The sequence below is a fragment of the Haematobia irritans genome, chromosome 1 (genome assembly GCF_050003625.1).
Source record: "Haematobia irritans isolate KBUSLIRL chromosome 1, ASM5000362v1, whole genome shotgun sequence".
Taxonomy (NCBI): domain Eukaryota; kingdom Metazoa; phylum Arthropoda; class Insecta; order Diptera; family Muscidae; genus Haematobia; species Haematobia irritans.
The window spans coordinates 206,681,170-206,694,448 of record NC_134397.1 but is presented as its reverse complement, the minus strand read 5'-3'; the positions used below and the strand labels follow the sequence as shown (position 1 = coordinate 206,694,448).

Below are 13,279 nucleotides of genomic sequence, written 5' to 3'. Positions count from 1 at the left end.
TGCAATTTATAACGAAGACTTTGAGTTATGAGTGCAGCAATTGGTGGTGGACGTCTGAGAACGCAAAAAACCAAATTAATTTAAAATAAAGTTTAATGCAAAAAACACCAAAAACAACAACAACGAAACCCCGTAATAATAAAAAAACACAAAATTTAATTAATGAATGTTATTGTTAAGTTAACGACGATGGTGATGGCGGCAATGGATGATTATTACGACAATGGAGTTAATAAAAAATTACACTGATTTCCCCCGACGATAACACAGACGGACAGACAAACGGGTGGAAATACAGACAGGCAGACAAACAGATATCAACGGACCGCGCAAAACAGGCTGGCCCACAGAACATTCCAAACAATCAGTTCACATTTAGTGGTGGATAAAACAGACACACACTCTCTCTTACATATACGATCATCAATCAGAGACCACACCGGGAACATGAATAATGGAGCGACCACCGTTCCACTGCCAAGGAACCATTTAAAACAACAGCAATTTTTTGTTACTGAATCTGATAGAACACTTAAAGCTCAGCTAATTTGTTATAGATTTACAAAATAAATAAAACAAAACGGCTGTGGAAAAAAATAATAATGTTAAAAATGCGACAAAAAAAACCCAGAAACAGTAAAAACCCAGAACAGAACTGTTGTTGTTATAGCAGTCTCTGTTTCCATAAGAGGAACTCTTCCAATGGTATAATAAAAATTCTGTTAATAAAATCGTAATAAAAGTTCATGGACAGTAATATTATTTTTACTAGAGAATAGTTGTGATCAGATCCTTTCTTTTTTTAAATTCGAAGATCTTAGTACGGTAGTCGGCTCGAAATTGTCAATGGAGGAATTGTAAGACCGAAGGTAAGAGTGAGTACATTGTAGTCCCAAAAGGCTTAATGGGGGAACTGCAAGTCTTAGTGAAGGATCTGCAGGTCCGCAGGTCTTAGTGTGAAAACTGTACGTCCGAAGATGTCAGTGTGGGAACTGTATTTCCATTGGTTTGGAGACAGTAAGCCCAAAGGTTTCAATGTGGAAACTGTCGACTCGAAGGTGCCATGGAGGAAGAGTAAGGAAACTGTAGTCACGAGAGTCTTAGTGAGGGAACTGCAGATCCGAACGTCTCATTTTGGGAACTGCAACTCCTAAGGTCTCAGTGTGGGAATTGTACGTCCGAAGCACAAATGTTCCAATGTAGAAACTGTAGGCCCCAAGTTGTCAATGGAAGACTTTTGTAGGATAATGGGAGACCTTTGTATAAGAAGATGGGACCAAATATGTCTGTGTGAAAATTGTAGAACCGAAGGTATTAGTGCGGAAACTGTCATCCTGAATATATCAATGGAAGGCATTATAAGCCCGAAGGTAATTGCATGACAACTATATGTTAGTCCCGAAAATCTAACTGCAAACCCAAAGGTCTCAATGACAGGACTCTAGGCCCAGAGGTCTCAGGGTGGAAAATCTAGACTCGAAAATCTCAGTATCGAAATTGTTGATTCGAAATTCTCAGTATACGCATGAAGGTGACAGTGTAGAAATTGTAGGTTCGAGAGTCTCAGTGTGGACTGAAGGCCCCAAGGTATCAGTGTAGAAACTTTAGTCCCGAAGGCCTCTACGTGAGAAGTATATGACTGAAGGTTGCAGTGGTGACTGAAGATGCCAGCCAGTAAGCCAAAGATAAAAGTGTGGAAACTGCAATTCCGAATGCCTTAGTGAGGGAACAGCAGATCTGAAGGTCTCATTGTGGGAACTGCAGGTCTTAAAGTAGGAACTGTAGGCCAGAAGGCCTCAGTATAGGAACTGTAGGTCAATAGTCCAAAGGTTCCAATGTAGAAACTGTCGGCACGATAGTGTAAATAGTTCGAAAGTATCAGTAAGGGAACTGTAGGCATGAATCTGTCAGAGTGGAAATTGTATGACCGAAAGTCTCGCTGGGAACTGTAGGCCCGAAGATCTCAGAGTGGGAACTGTAGTCCCTATGGTATCTATGTGGAAAATATAGAAGCAAATATCTCTATTTGGAAACTGTAGTCTCGAATGTGAAAACTGTTGACCTGAAGGTCTCAATTCGAGAATTGTAGACCCGAAGATGTCAGTAAGCAAATGTAAAAGTATTTCGAGTGTCCTGCTGAGGGAACTGTAGTCATGAGAGTCTTGGTGAGGGAACTGCAGGTCTGAAGGTTTCAGTGTGAAAATTGTCGGCCGTAGATCTCAGTGAAAACTGCAGGCCAGAAGGTTTCTGTAAGAAAACTGTAGGGCCAAAGATCTCAGTGAGGAAACTATCGGTCCGAAGCACAAATGTTCCAAAGTAGAAACTATCGACCCGAAGTTGGCAACTTGTGTCTAGGAAGATGGGACCAGTGCGGAAACTGTCCGACTGAATGTCCCAATAGAAGGAATTATAAGCTCGAAGGTAATTGCATGAAAATTGTAGTACCAAAAATGTGAGTGAATTGCAAACCCGAATGTATCAATAAAAGGACTTTAGGTCCAAAGGTCTCAGTGTGGGAACTGTAGACCCGAAGATCTCAGCAAGGCAACTGTAAGTTCATAAGACTCAGTGTGGAAATTGTAGGTCAGAGAATCTCAGTGTCGGCCCGAAGGTATCGTTGTGGAATCTATAGACCCGAAGACCTCCTTGTGAGATGTATATGACCGAATATCTCTGTCTCGTTATTGTAGGCCCGAATATGGGTACTGTTGGCCTGAAGGTCGCAGTGCGAGAATTGGAGGACCCATGATGTCAGTAATCTAAAGTCATAAGTGTGAAAATTGCAGTTCCGAAAGCCTTAGTGACGCAATTGTAAGTTTTAGTGATTGAACTGTAGGTGCAAACCCTCTGCGTGGGAAGTATGGGGTCGGTCTTGAAACAGTTGGTCCGAAGGTCTCCGTGTGACAATTTTATGGCCTTAGATTTCAGTAAGCCCAAAGGTAACAATGTAGTTCAGAAATTCTTAGTACTTGGCAATTGTATGACGGAAGGCTTCAGAGGAGGAATGGTAAGCCCGAAGGCGACAGTGTGAAAACTTCAGTCTTGCAAATGAGGGAACTGTAGGTCCGAAGTTCTCAGAGTGGGATCGTTTGGTCTCTCGGTTTCACTGTGGGAACTTCATGTTTCAGTATGAGATCTTTTGGCCTGTGGGTAGCAGTGTGGGAAATGTAGGTTTAGGCATGAAGGTTCCACGCCACATTCGTGTCTCAACGTGTGTGGAAACTCTAGGACCGAGTGCGAAAACTGAAGAAAAGAAGGTTTCACTGCATTGGAGGAACTGTAGATCCGAAGGTCCCAACGAGGGATCTGTAGGTTCGAAGGTCTTAGTATAGGATTTTTGGATTGTAGGTCTCAATGTTGGAATTATGGGCCCGAAGACCTTAGTATTGGAAGTATAGGACCTAATATCTCTATATATTTTAGGAACGAAAAACTGCGTGTAAGGTCGAAAGATTTCCATGTGCAAACTGTCATCCCAAAGGTATGATATTGGGAACTGTAAAACTAAAAGTCTCAGTGCGGGATTGTAAATTCAAAGGAACCAATAGGCCCGAAGGTGGCAATAGGGAAGTGCTAAGACCAAAGCCAGAACTGTAGTCCCACATGTCTTAGTGAGGGAACTTCAAGTAAGAAGATCTCAGTACTGTAGGCGCGAAGATTTTAGGAACGAAAAATTCAGTGTAGGACCTATAGATCGAAAAGCTAGCATGTGGAAACTGTCGTGGGATTAGGAACTGTAGAAATGAAAATCTTAATGCGGGAATTGTAAATCCAAACGTGTCAGCAGACTCGAAGGTGTCAATAGAGAAGTAGTAAGACCAAAGCTTAAACTGTGTTCCGAATTTCTTAGTCAGATCTCAAGCTTGGCAAAATAAAGAATTTTATTTAAATTAAAACGATCGAATAAGAAACATAAACATAAACAAACATAAATAAAGTCATGGAACTTTAAGGCAGAAGGTCTCAGTACAGTAGACGCGAAGAACTCAGGGAAGAAAATAGAGGACCAAATATATTTGTGTGGAAACTGTAGATCCGAATGTGATAACTGTAGGCCTGAATGTCGCTGTGCTGGAATTGTAGACCCGAAGGGGTCAGTGCGAAAACCGTAGAACCAATGGTATTAGTGATAGAATTGTAATCTCAAAGGTAACATGGTGTAAACTAAAATAGTGCGGGAACTATAAGCCCGAAGGTGGCAGTGAGGGAACTATAAGCCCAAAAGTCTAAGTGTGGGATCTGTTGGTCTGGAGGTATTAATGTGGAAACTGTGAATCCGACGGTATCTATGTGGCAAGAATAGGACGGAAGATATCTGTATTAAAAGTGTAGGACCGAAGGTCTCAATTTGAGAGGTATGAGACGAATGACCTGTAAATTCGAAGGCCTTATGGTGGGTAATGTAAGCCCGAAAATTTCAGTGTCGAAACTGTAAGGCCGAAAATCTTAGTGCAGTCCATAACGTCTCAGTGTTGGAACTGTAGTCCTCAAGGTCTCAATGAGGAATATGTACGCACGAATCAGGGCACAGTTGTGTCGAATAGGAACAAGTCATGATTATGTATGTAGGGCGTGTAGCTGTCTTACATTCACGAGATTTAGATCTCGGCATATGGGGAGAGGGTGATTAAAAACCTTGGCTTGGAAACATATGCGAACAAAACAGGATCCGGACTTCCTCAAATAAGAAAACAGTACGATGCAGAGGAGATCGCAACCGCCATGGGATAGGGAAATCTACTTCCTCATTCTAAGCGAACCTAAATCCGCTTGGAAGATGAGATATGATACACAATAAAGGAATTGAAAAAAATTGGAACAAAAAATCAGAAGGCCTCATCATGGGAGATATGTGACCGAATATTTCAGTCTCGAAACTGTAGGCTCGATCGTCAGAAGTGTAAACCTGAGAATGAGTGCGAGAATGACAGGCCCAAAGTTGTCAGTAAGCTAAAAGCAAAAGTGTGGAAACTGCAGCTCCGAAAGTCTTAGAGAAAGAACTGTAGTGCCGAAAGGATTAGTAAGGGGACTGCATGTCCGAACTTTGGACTCCGAAGGTCTCAGAGCCCAACCTATAGACCGTAAATCTTTATGTAAGAACGAGTTCCCGGTATGGAAACTGTAAAGGGTGATACGGTCAAAATTTGGTCAAGGGAAAACGCGTGTAAATCGGTGAAATCGTTTATTTAAAAAAATCAAATTAAATTTCTTTTTCAAGTTCAATTAGTATAAAATTCAGGAAAAATATTCAGTTAGGCTTTCGCTTTTCCAAATCCGAATTGCCGGGCCTCACGCTTGACACCTGCCATCAGAATTTGTACAGCCACCTTGTCCACCTTCTTCGCCGCAGAAAGGCAGTTTGCCTTGAACTGCTGCTCCTCCTTAGCAGTTTTTTTGGTCTTCTTTAGGTTCCGCTTGACAATAGCCCAGTATTTCTCAATTGGGCGGAGCTCTGGCGTGTTGGGAGGGTTCTTGTCCTTGGGAACCACCTGCACGTTGTTGGCGGCGTACCACTCCATGGCCTTTTTACCGTAATGGCAAGATGCCAAATCCGGCCAAAACAGTACGGAACAACCGTGTTTCTTCAGGAAAGGCAGCAGACGTTTATTCAAACACTCTTTCAAGTAAATTTCTTGTTTGACAGTCCCGGAAGCTATGAAAATGCTGCTTTTCAAGCCACAGGTATAGATATTTCTTTGCGAACTTTGACAGTTTTATGTGCTTGAAAATATCTGCTACCTTTCCCCTTCCTTTTGCCGTATAAAACTCCTGTCCCGGAAGCTGCTTGTAGTCGGCTTTGAAGTAGGTTTCGTCGTCCATTACCACGCAGTCAAACTTCGTCAGCATTGTCGTGTACAGCCTCCGGGATCGCGCTTTGGCCGTCGTATTTTGTTTATCATCGCGATTTGGAGTCACTACCTTCTTGTAAGTCGATAGTCCGGCTCGTTTTTTGGCTCGATGCGGCATCTCGGAGAGAGAGGTTAGGGTTTCGCTTGAAACTACCGGCAACTCTCTTTGTCGTCTCAGCGGCTTCCGGTTTTCGATTTCCCCCCGATCCAGACTTCCTGGCTGTCGACAAACGTTCCCCAAACACTTTAATTACATTTGTAACGGTTGATTTGGCAACTTTTAGCGATTTTGCCAGCTTTGCGTGCGAGTAGCTCGGATTTTCGCGATGCGCGAGCAAAATTTTGATACGCTGCTCTTCTTGCTTGGACGGCATTTTGACAACTGAAGAGTGAATTCCAAAATCAAAATAGGAGCAACATTCTACACACACACACCTTCAAAATGGGGGGTGTTCAGGTTTTTTAAATGTAAAATTGAAAGAAATACGACAAGTTTATATTGAGCAAATTTTGACCGTATCACCCTTTAGATGCGAAAATCTCTGTTTAGGAACTGTAGGTCAGAAGCCCAAAGTTAACAAACAAAAAACAGATAAATTGTTTAAGGATCCGGAGTTCCTCAAATAAGAGAAAAGTACGATGCGGAAGAGATCGCTACCGTATATCGGCTAGCAGAAAACTAGCTTAGATGTATATCATCCGACATGGGACAGTGAATCCTGGTTTCTCATTTTAATCCAACCTAAATCCATTGAAAACTATAGGTATGAAAGTCTCAGTTTGGGAACTGTAGGTCAGAAACCTAAAGGTTTCAATCAAAGGTAATGAAGAAAAAACCGACAAATTCTTTAAAGGTCCGGAGTTCCTCAAATGAGAGAAAAGAACGATGCGGAGGAGACCACAGCCGTAAATCTGCTAGTAGGCAATTAGCTTAGCTGTATATCAAACGCCATGGGACAGGGAAACCTGGTTCCTTAGTTTAATCCAACCTAAATCTGATTGGAAGATGATATACAATAAAAAGCATACGATTGTTCCAAAGGTCATCGTTTGAACTTTCCGAAGAAATTAAAAAAAGTGGAACAAAAGAGCAACGTTTACGATAACCGTTTCTCAAGCATTTTAGTTCTATGCGTGTCTTTGCTGATGATTTTTTTCATATGATAATGATAATTTTGAAACATTAAAAGTCTAAAGGTTGTATTAGAACAGTATCGGAAGTAACGTTTTATTACAACTCTTTGTAAATCAATCAATATACGTTCGATATCAGGAATGATTCTTCAAAATGTTTGTCAATGTTTGTTTCAGCAAATCATTGGACAAATTTATTTTTAATTTTCCAAGTCGGTATTCTTTTGTTGAAGTAAAATACCACGTAATGTAATATTATCAACAATAGTTGATTTTTTTTCTGATATTATTTATATCTGTTAGTGAATTGGTTCTAGAGATTGATTGCAACGATAAATCTATTTTATGTCAGAATGTTCAATGTCACAGTAGAATTAATCTATTGTAAAACAGAGTATTTAACTTGCACAATTCTATTTCATATCGAAATGTTCACAAAAATTCTATTCATATATTCAAACATTAAAGGGAGTGCCGAAACATATGTTGAGCCTGCCCTCACCACCACCACCACCACCACCAAAAACACGTGAATTAGATTGGACGTGAAGTCAAAGAAATCAGAACAAAATTATTGAAAATTCAAATAAATTCCGACAGAAGCTCACATGATAAAAACAAACTACACTCGTAATTGTCTGATTGCGACAACATTCCAAAGTCTTGTAGAATCATGTCCCCACTAACGAATGCAAAAGAACGAAATTCACACGATACAAAAATTCGACAACAACAAAAACAAAACCTAATCAATAATACATTACTCTTCTTCTTTTTTGTTGTCAAATATTGATAAAATAAAAATTGAAGAACAAAATATTTAAATACGAGTAGGGTCCGATTACCTGCTTTTCTGCATTCATTTCAGTTCGCCCATCAGCAAAATAAACACAACAAAAATATATATTCGCATAAAATTTTTATGCAAATATTTGAATAAAAAATTAAGCACTAATTTAAAACCGTGAGAAAATACCCAAAAAGAAGGCAGGCATTGTGTAAAGAAACTTGTTTTTGCTGTTTGTTTTTTATTTTTCATATCAGTTATTGGTGATGGAAATTATTTTGAGAATTTTTGATTTTATAATATCAATATTTTTGTTTTTTTTTTTTAAATATATGACATTCCTGAAATCTAGCGGAAGTAAGCACATAGAAAAGTGCTTACAATAAAAGTAAAGAAGGGTAAAGGTAAGGAAGTTATAGGGGCAATCAGTAACTTCATGCTGACGTATATTCGATTAGGTATAATGACAGCCTGTTATTCAAGGTTAGCATATTCTGTCCATTGTGTTTCCACATGTGCTGAGTTTTCCCTTGTTCAGAAGTGCTGCCCGATTCTATGCTAAATCCAATGATAAAGGTCTAGCGATTTTAATGAGAATCATAAAGAGGATTTTTTGACAATTTGGAAAAGTCGACTCTTTCGTATTTGGAAAAGTTTTCAAAACTCGAATAGGTAGACTTTATGACTTTCGGAAAATGTCTACACGCAAAGAAAACCCGTTTTTCGTTTGTTAGATTTTTTTGAATCACTTCGAAACTTTCGTACTTAAAGGGTGATACGGTCAAAATTTGGTCAATATAAACTTGACGTATTTCTTTCAATTTTGCATTTAAAAAACCTGAACACCCCTCATTTTGAAGGTGTGTGTGTGTAGAATGTTGCTCCTATTTTGATTTTCGAATTCACTTTTCAGTTGTCAAAATGCCGTCCAAGCAAGAAGAGCAGCGTATCAAAATTTTGCTCGCGCATCGCGAAAATCCGAGCTACTCGCACGCAAAGCTGACAAAATCGCTAAAAGTTGCCAAATCAACCGTTACAAATGTAATTAAAGTGTTTGGGGAACTTTTGTCGACAGCCTCTGAAGTCTGGATCGGGGGAAATCGAAAACCGGAAGCCGCTGAGACGACAAAGAGTGTTGCCGGTAGTTTCAAGCGAAACCCTAACCTCTCTCTCCGAGATGCCGCAAATAAGCTAAGTGTATCGTCTACAACCGTGCATCGAGCCAAAAAACGAGCCAGACTATCGACTTACAAGAAGGTAGTGACTCCAAATCGCGATGATAAACAAAATACGACGGCCAAAGCGCGAACCCGGAGGCTGTACACGACGATGCTGACGAAGTTTGACTGCGTGGTAATGGACGACGAAACCTACGTCAAAGCCGACTATAAGCAGCTTCCGGTACAGAAGTTTTATACGGCAAAAGGAAGGGAAAGGTAGCAGATATTTTCAAGCACATAAAACTGTCAAAGTTCGCAAAGAAATATCTGGTTTGACAAGCCATCTGTACCTGTGGCTTGAAATGCAGCATTTTCATAGCTTCGGGGACTGTCAACCAAGAAATTTACGTGAAAGAGTGTTTGAATAAACGTCTGCTGCCTCTCCTGAAGAAACACGGTTGTTCCGTACTGTTTTGGCCGGATTTGGCATCTTGCCATTACGGTAAAAAGGCCATGGAGTGGTACGCCGCCAACAACGTGCAGGTGGTTCCCAAGGACAAGAACCCTCCCAACACGCCAGAGCTCCGCCCAATTGAGAAATACTGGGCTATTGTCAAGCGGAACCTAAAGAAGACCAAAAAAAACTGCTAAGGACGAGCAGCAGTTCAAGGCAAACTGGCTTTCTGCGGCGAAGAAGGTGGACAAGGTGGCTGTACAAAATCTGATGGCAGATGTCAAGCGTGAGGCCCGGCAATTCGGATTTGGAAAAGCGAAAGCCTAACTGAATAGTTTTCCTGAATTTTATACTAATTGAACTTGAAAAAGAAATTTAATTTGATTTTTTAAATAAACGATTTCACCGATTTACACGCGTTTTCCCTTGACCAAATCTTGACCATATCACCCTTTAGGTAGACTTTATGACTTTCGAAAAATGTCTACACGCAAAGAAAAAATGTTTTTCGTTTGTTAGATTTTTTTGAATCACTTCGAAAATTTCGTACTTATATAACCAAAAAAAATAGTTACAAAATTTCATTTCATTTATATCAAGTTCTTTGCTGACTTTAAGTCTTTAATAAGACACATTTTGTAGTTATGTAAATTTATATTATTTTCGTTTACAAAAAAACATTTTGGTGTTCGATCGAAGCAGCGATTGAACACACGATGCTTCATATGTGGGCATGCTAACCATTGCTCCAGGCCAAATAAAGATATGTTTCTGTTTTTATACCCTGCGCCACACTGTGGAACAGGGTATTATAAGTTAGTGCATAACACCCAGAAGGAGACGAGATAGACACATGGTGTCTTTAGCAAAAATGCTCAGGGTGGGCTCCTGAGTCGATATAGCCATGTCCGTCTGTCCTTGAACACATTTTTGTAATCAAAGCCTAGGTAGCAGTTTTAGTCCAATCGACTTCAAATTAGGCACAAGTATGTGTTTATTTTGGAAGAAATCGGTTCAGATTTAGATATAGCTCCCATATAAATATTTCGCCCGATATGGACTTATATGGCCCCAGAAGCCAGAGTTTTACCATAATTTGCTTAAAATTTTGCACAAGAAGAACAATTAGTACTATAGTCAAGTGTGCCAAATTTTATTGAAATCGGTTCAGATTTAGATATAACTCCCATATATATCTTTCGCCCGATATGGACTAATACGGTCTCAGAAGCCAGAGTTTTACCCCAATTTGGTTGAAATTTTGCACTGGGAGTACAATAAGTAGTGTAGTCAAGTGTGCCAAATTTTATTGAAATCGGTTCAGATTTAGATATATCTCCCATATAAAGCTTTCGCCCGATTTACACTCATATGACCACAGAGGCCAATTTTTTGCTCCGATTTAGTTGAAATTTTGCGCAGGGAGTAGAATTAGCATTATAGCTATGCGTGCCAAATTTGGTTGAAATCGGTTTAGATTTAGATATATATCCCATATATATCGTTCGCCCGATTTACACTCATATGACCACAGGGCCAATTTTTAACGCCGATTTAGCTGCAATTTTGCACAGGGAGTAGAATTTGCATTGTAGCTATGCGTGCCAAATTTGGTTGAAATCCTAACACCATCTTTTAAATTGTATGTAAGTCCATACGTGGTATATATTAAAACAAAAAAGATCGATCCAATACGTATATAATTCAGTTTGACAAAGTAGACATAAAATGTTGACAAAATTTTCTACAGAAATAAAATTTTAACAAAATTTTCTATAGAAATAAAATTTTGACAAAATTTTCTATAGAAATAAAATTTTGACAATGATGAAAATTTTATTACGAACCGAATAAAATTTTAACAAAATTTTCTCTAGAAATAAAATTTTGACAAAATTTTCTATAGAAATAAAATTTTGGTAGATTATTTTTGGCTCTAGTGGCAACCATGATTATGAACCGATATGGACCAATTTTTGTGTGATTGGACCAATTTTGGTATGGTTGTTAGCGACCATATACTAACACCACGTTCCTAATTTGAACCGGATCGGATGAATTTTGCTCCTCCTGGCACGGTTGTTAAAGATCATATACTAACACCATGTTCCAAATTACAACCGGATTGGATGAAATTTGCTTCTCTTGGAGACTTCGCAAGCCAAATCTGGGGATCGGTTTATATGGGGGCTATATATAATTATGGACCGATGTGGACCAATTTTTGCATGGTTGTTAGAGACCATATACCAATATCACGTACCAAATTTCAGGCGGATCGGATGAAATTAGCTTCTCTTTGAGGCTCCGCAACCCAAATCTGGGGATCGGTTTATATGGACGCTACATATAATTATGGCCCGATGTGGATCAATTTTTGCATGGTTGTTAGAGACCATATACCAACACCATGTACCAAATTTCAGCCGGATCGGATGAAATTTGCTTCTCTTTTAGGCTCCGCAAGCCAAATCTGGGGATCGGTTTATATGGGGGCTATATATAATTATGGACCGATGTGGACCAATTTTTGCATGGTTGTTAGAGACCATATACCAACAGCATGTACCAAATTTCAGCCGGATCGGATGAAATATGCTACTGTTAGAGGCTCCACAAGCCAAATCTGAGGGTCCCTTTATATGGGGGCTATACGTAAAAGTGGACCGATATGGCCCATTTTCAATACCATCCGACCTACATCGATAACAACTACATGTGCCAAGTTTCAAGTCGATAGCTTGTTTCGTTCGGAAGTTAGCGTGATTTCAACAGACGGACGGACGGACGGACATGCTTAGATCGAGTCAGAATTTCACCACGATCCAGAATATAAATACTTTATGGGGTCTTAGAGCAATATTTCGATGTGTTACAAACGGAATGACAAAATTAATATACCCCCATCCTATGATGGAGGGTATAAAAATGATTTCTTAATTCCAAAACAACTTTAAACCAAAGATGCTAAATTCTCAAAAAAAGTCTTAGCCTATATTTACAGCATTTTTATCTTAAATCTAAAGAATCAATATTTCAGTTAATTTTGGGCCGATTTCTTTAAATCAAAAATGTGTGTGTGTGTTCAAAGACATGGGACTTTAATGGGGGGCACATATTTACAAAATTTGTCCTTAATTTAATGAAGCAAATTTTTAAAGCAAAGAGTCGCCACAATTTTAAGAAAATTTTGCCAAAAATCTACCAGATTCAAAAACTCTTATTTTGAAGAAAGTTTTTCAATTCTATAAGAAATATTGTCAACATTTTATTCCTATAGAAAATTTTTGCAAAATTTTATTTCTATACAAATTTTATCAAAATTTCATTTCTATAAGAAATTATGTCAGAATTTTATTTCTATATCAAATTTTATCAAAATTTTATGTCTATAGAATTTTTTTTTTCTAAATTTTGTCAAAATTTAATTTGTACAGAAAATGTTGTCAAAATTTTATTTTATTTATTTATTTATATTTTGTAAAAATTTTATTTATAGCATTGCAATTTCATCATTTTAAATAAATTTGTCCTTAATATTTTGTAAATTGCGCATTCTAAAATTTAGGTTAGGTTAGGTTATGTGGCAGCCCGATGTATCAGGCTCACTTAGACTATTCAGTCCATTGTGATACCACAGTGGTGAACTTCTCTCTTATCACTGAGTGCTGCCCGATTCCGTGTTAAGCTCAATGACAAGGGACCTCCTTTTTATAGCCGAGTCCAAACGGCGTTCCACATTCCAGTGAAACCACTTAGAGAAGCTTTGAAACCCTCAGAAATGTCACCAGCATTACTGAGGTGGGATAATCCACCGCTGAAAAACTTTTTGGTGTTCGGTCGTTGCAGGAATCGAACCCACGACCTCGTGTATGCAAGTCGGGCATGCTAACCA

General features: G+C 39.0%; 1 protein-coding gene across 1 annotated transcript in view; it reads left to right on the top strand.

Annotated features, from left to right (window-relative positions):
- Positions 1–13,279, top strand: part of kay (transcription factor kayak) — a 251,579-nt gene that overhangs the window by 24,851 nt on the left and 213,449 nt on the right. The window lies entirely within an intron of this gene.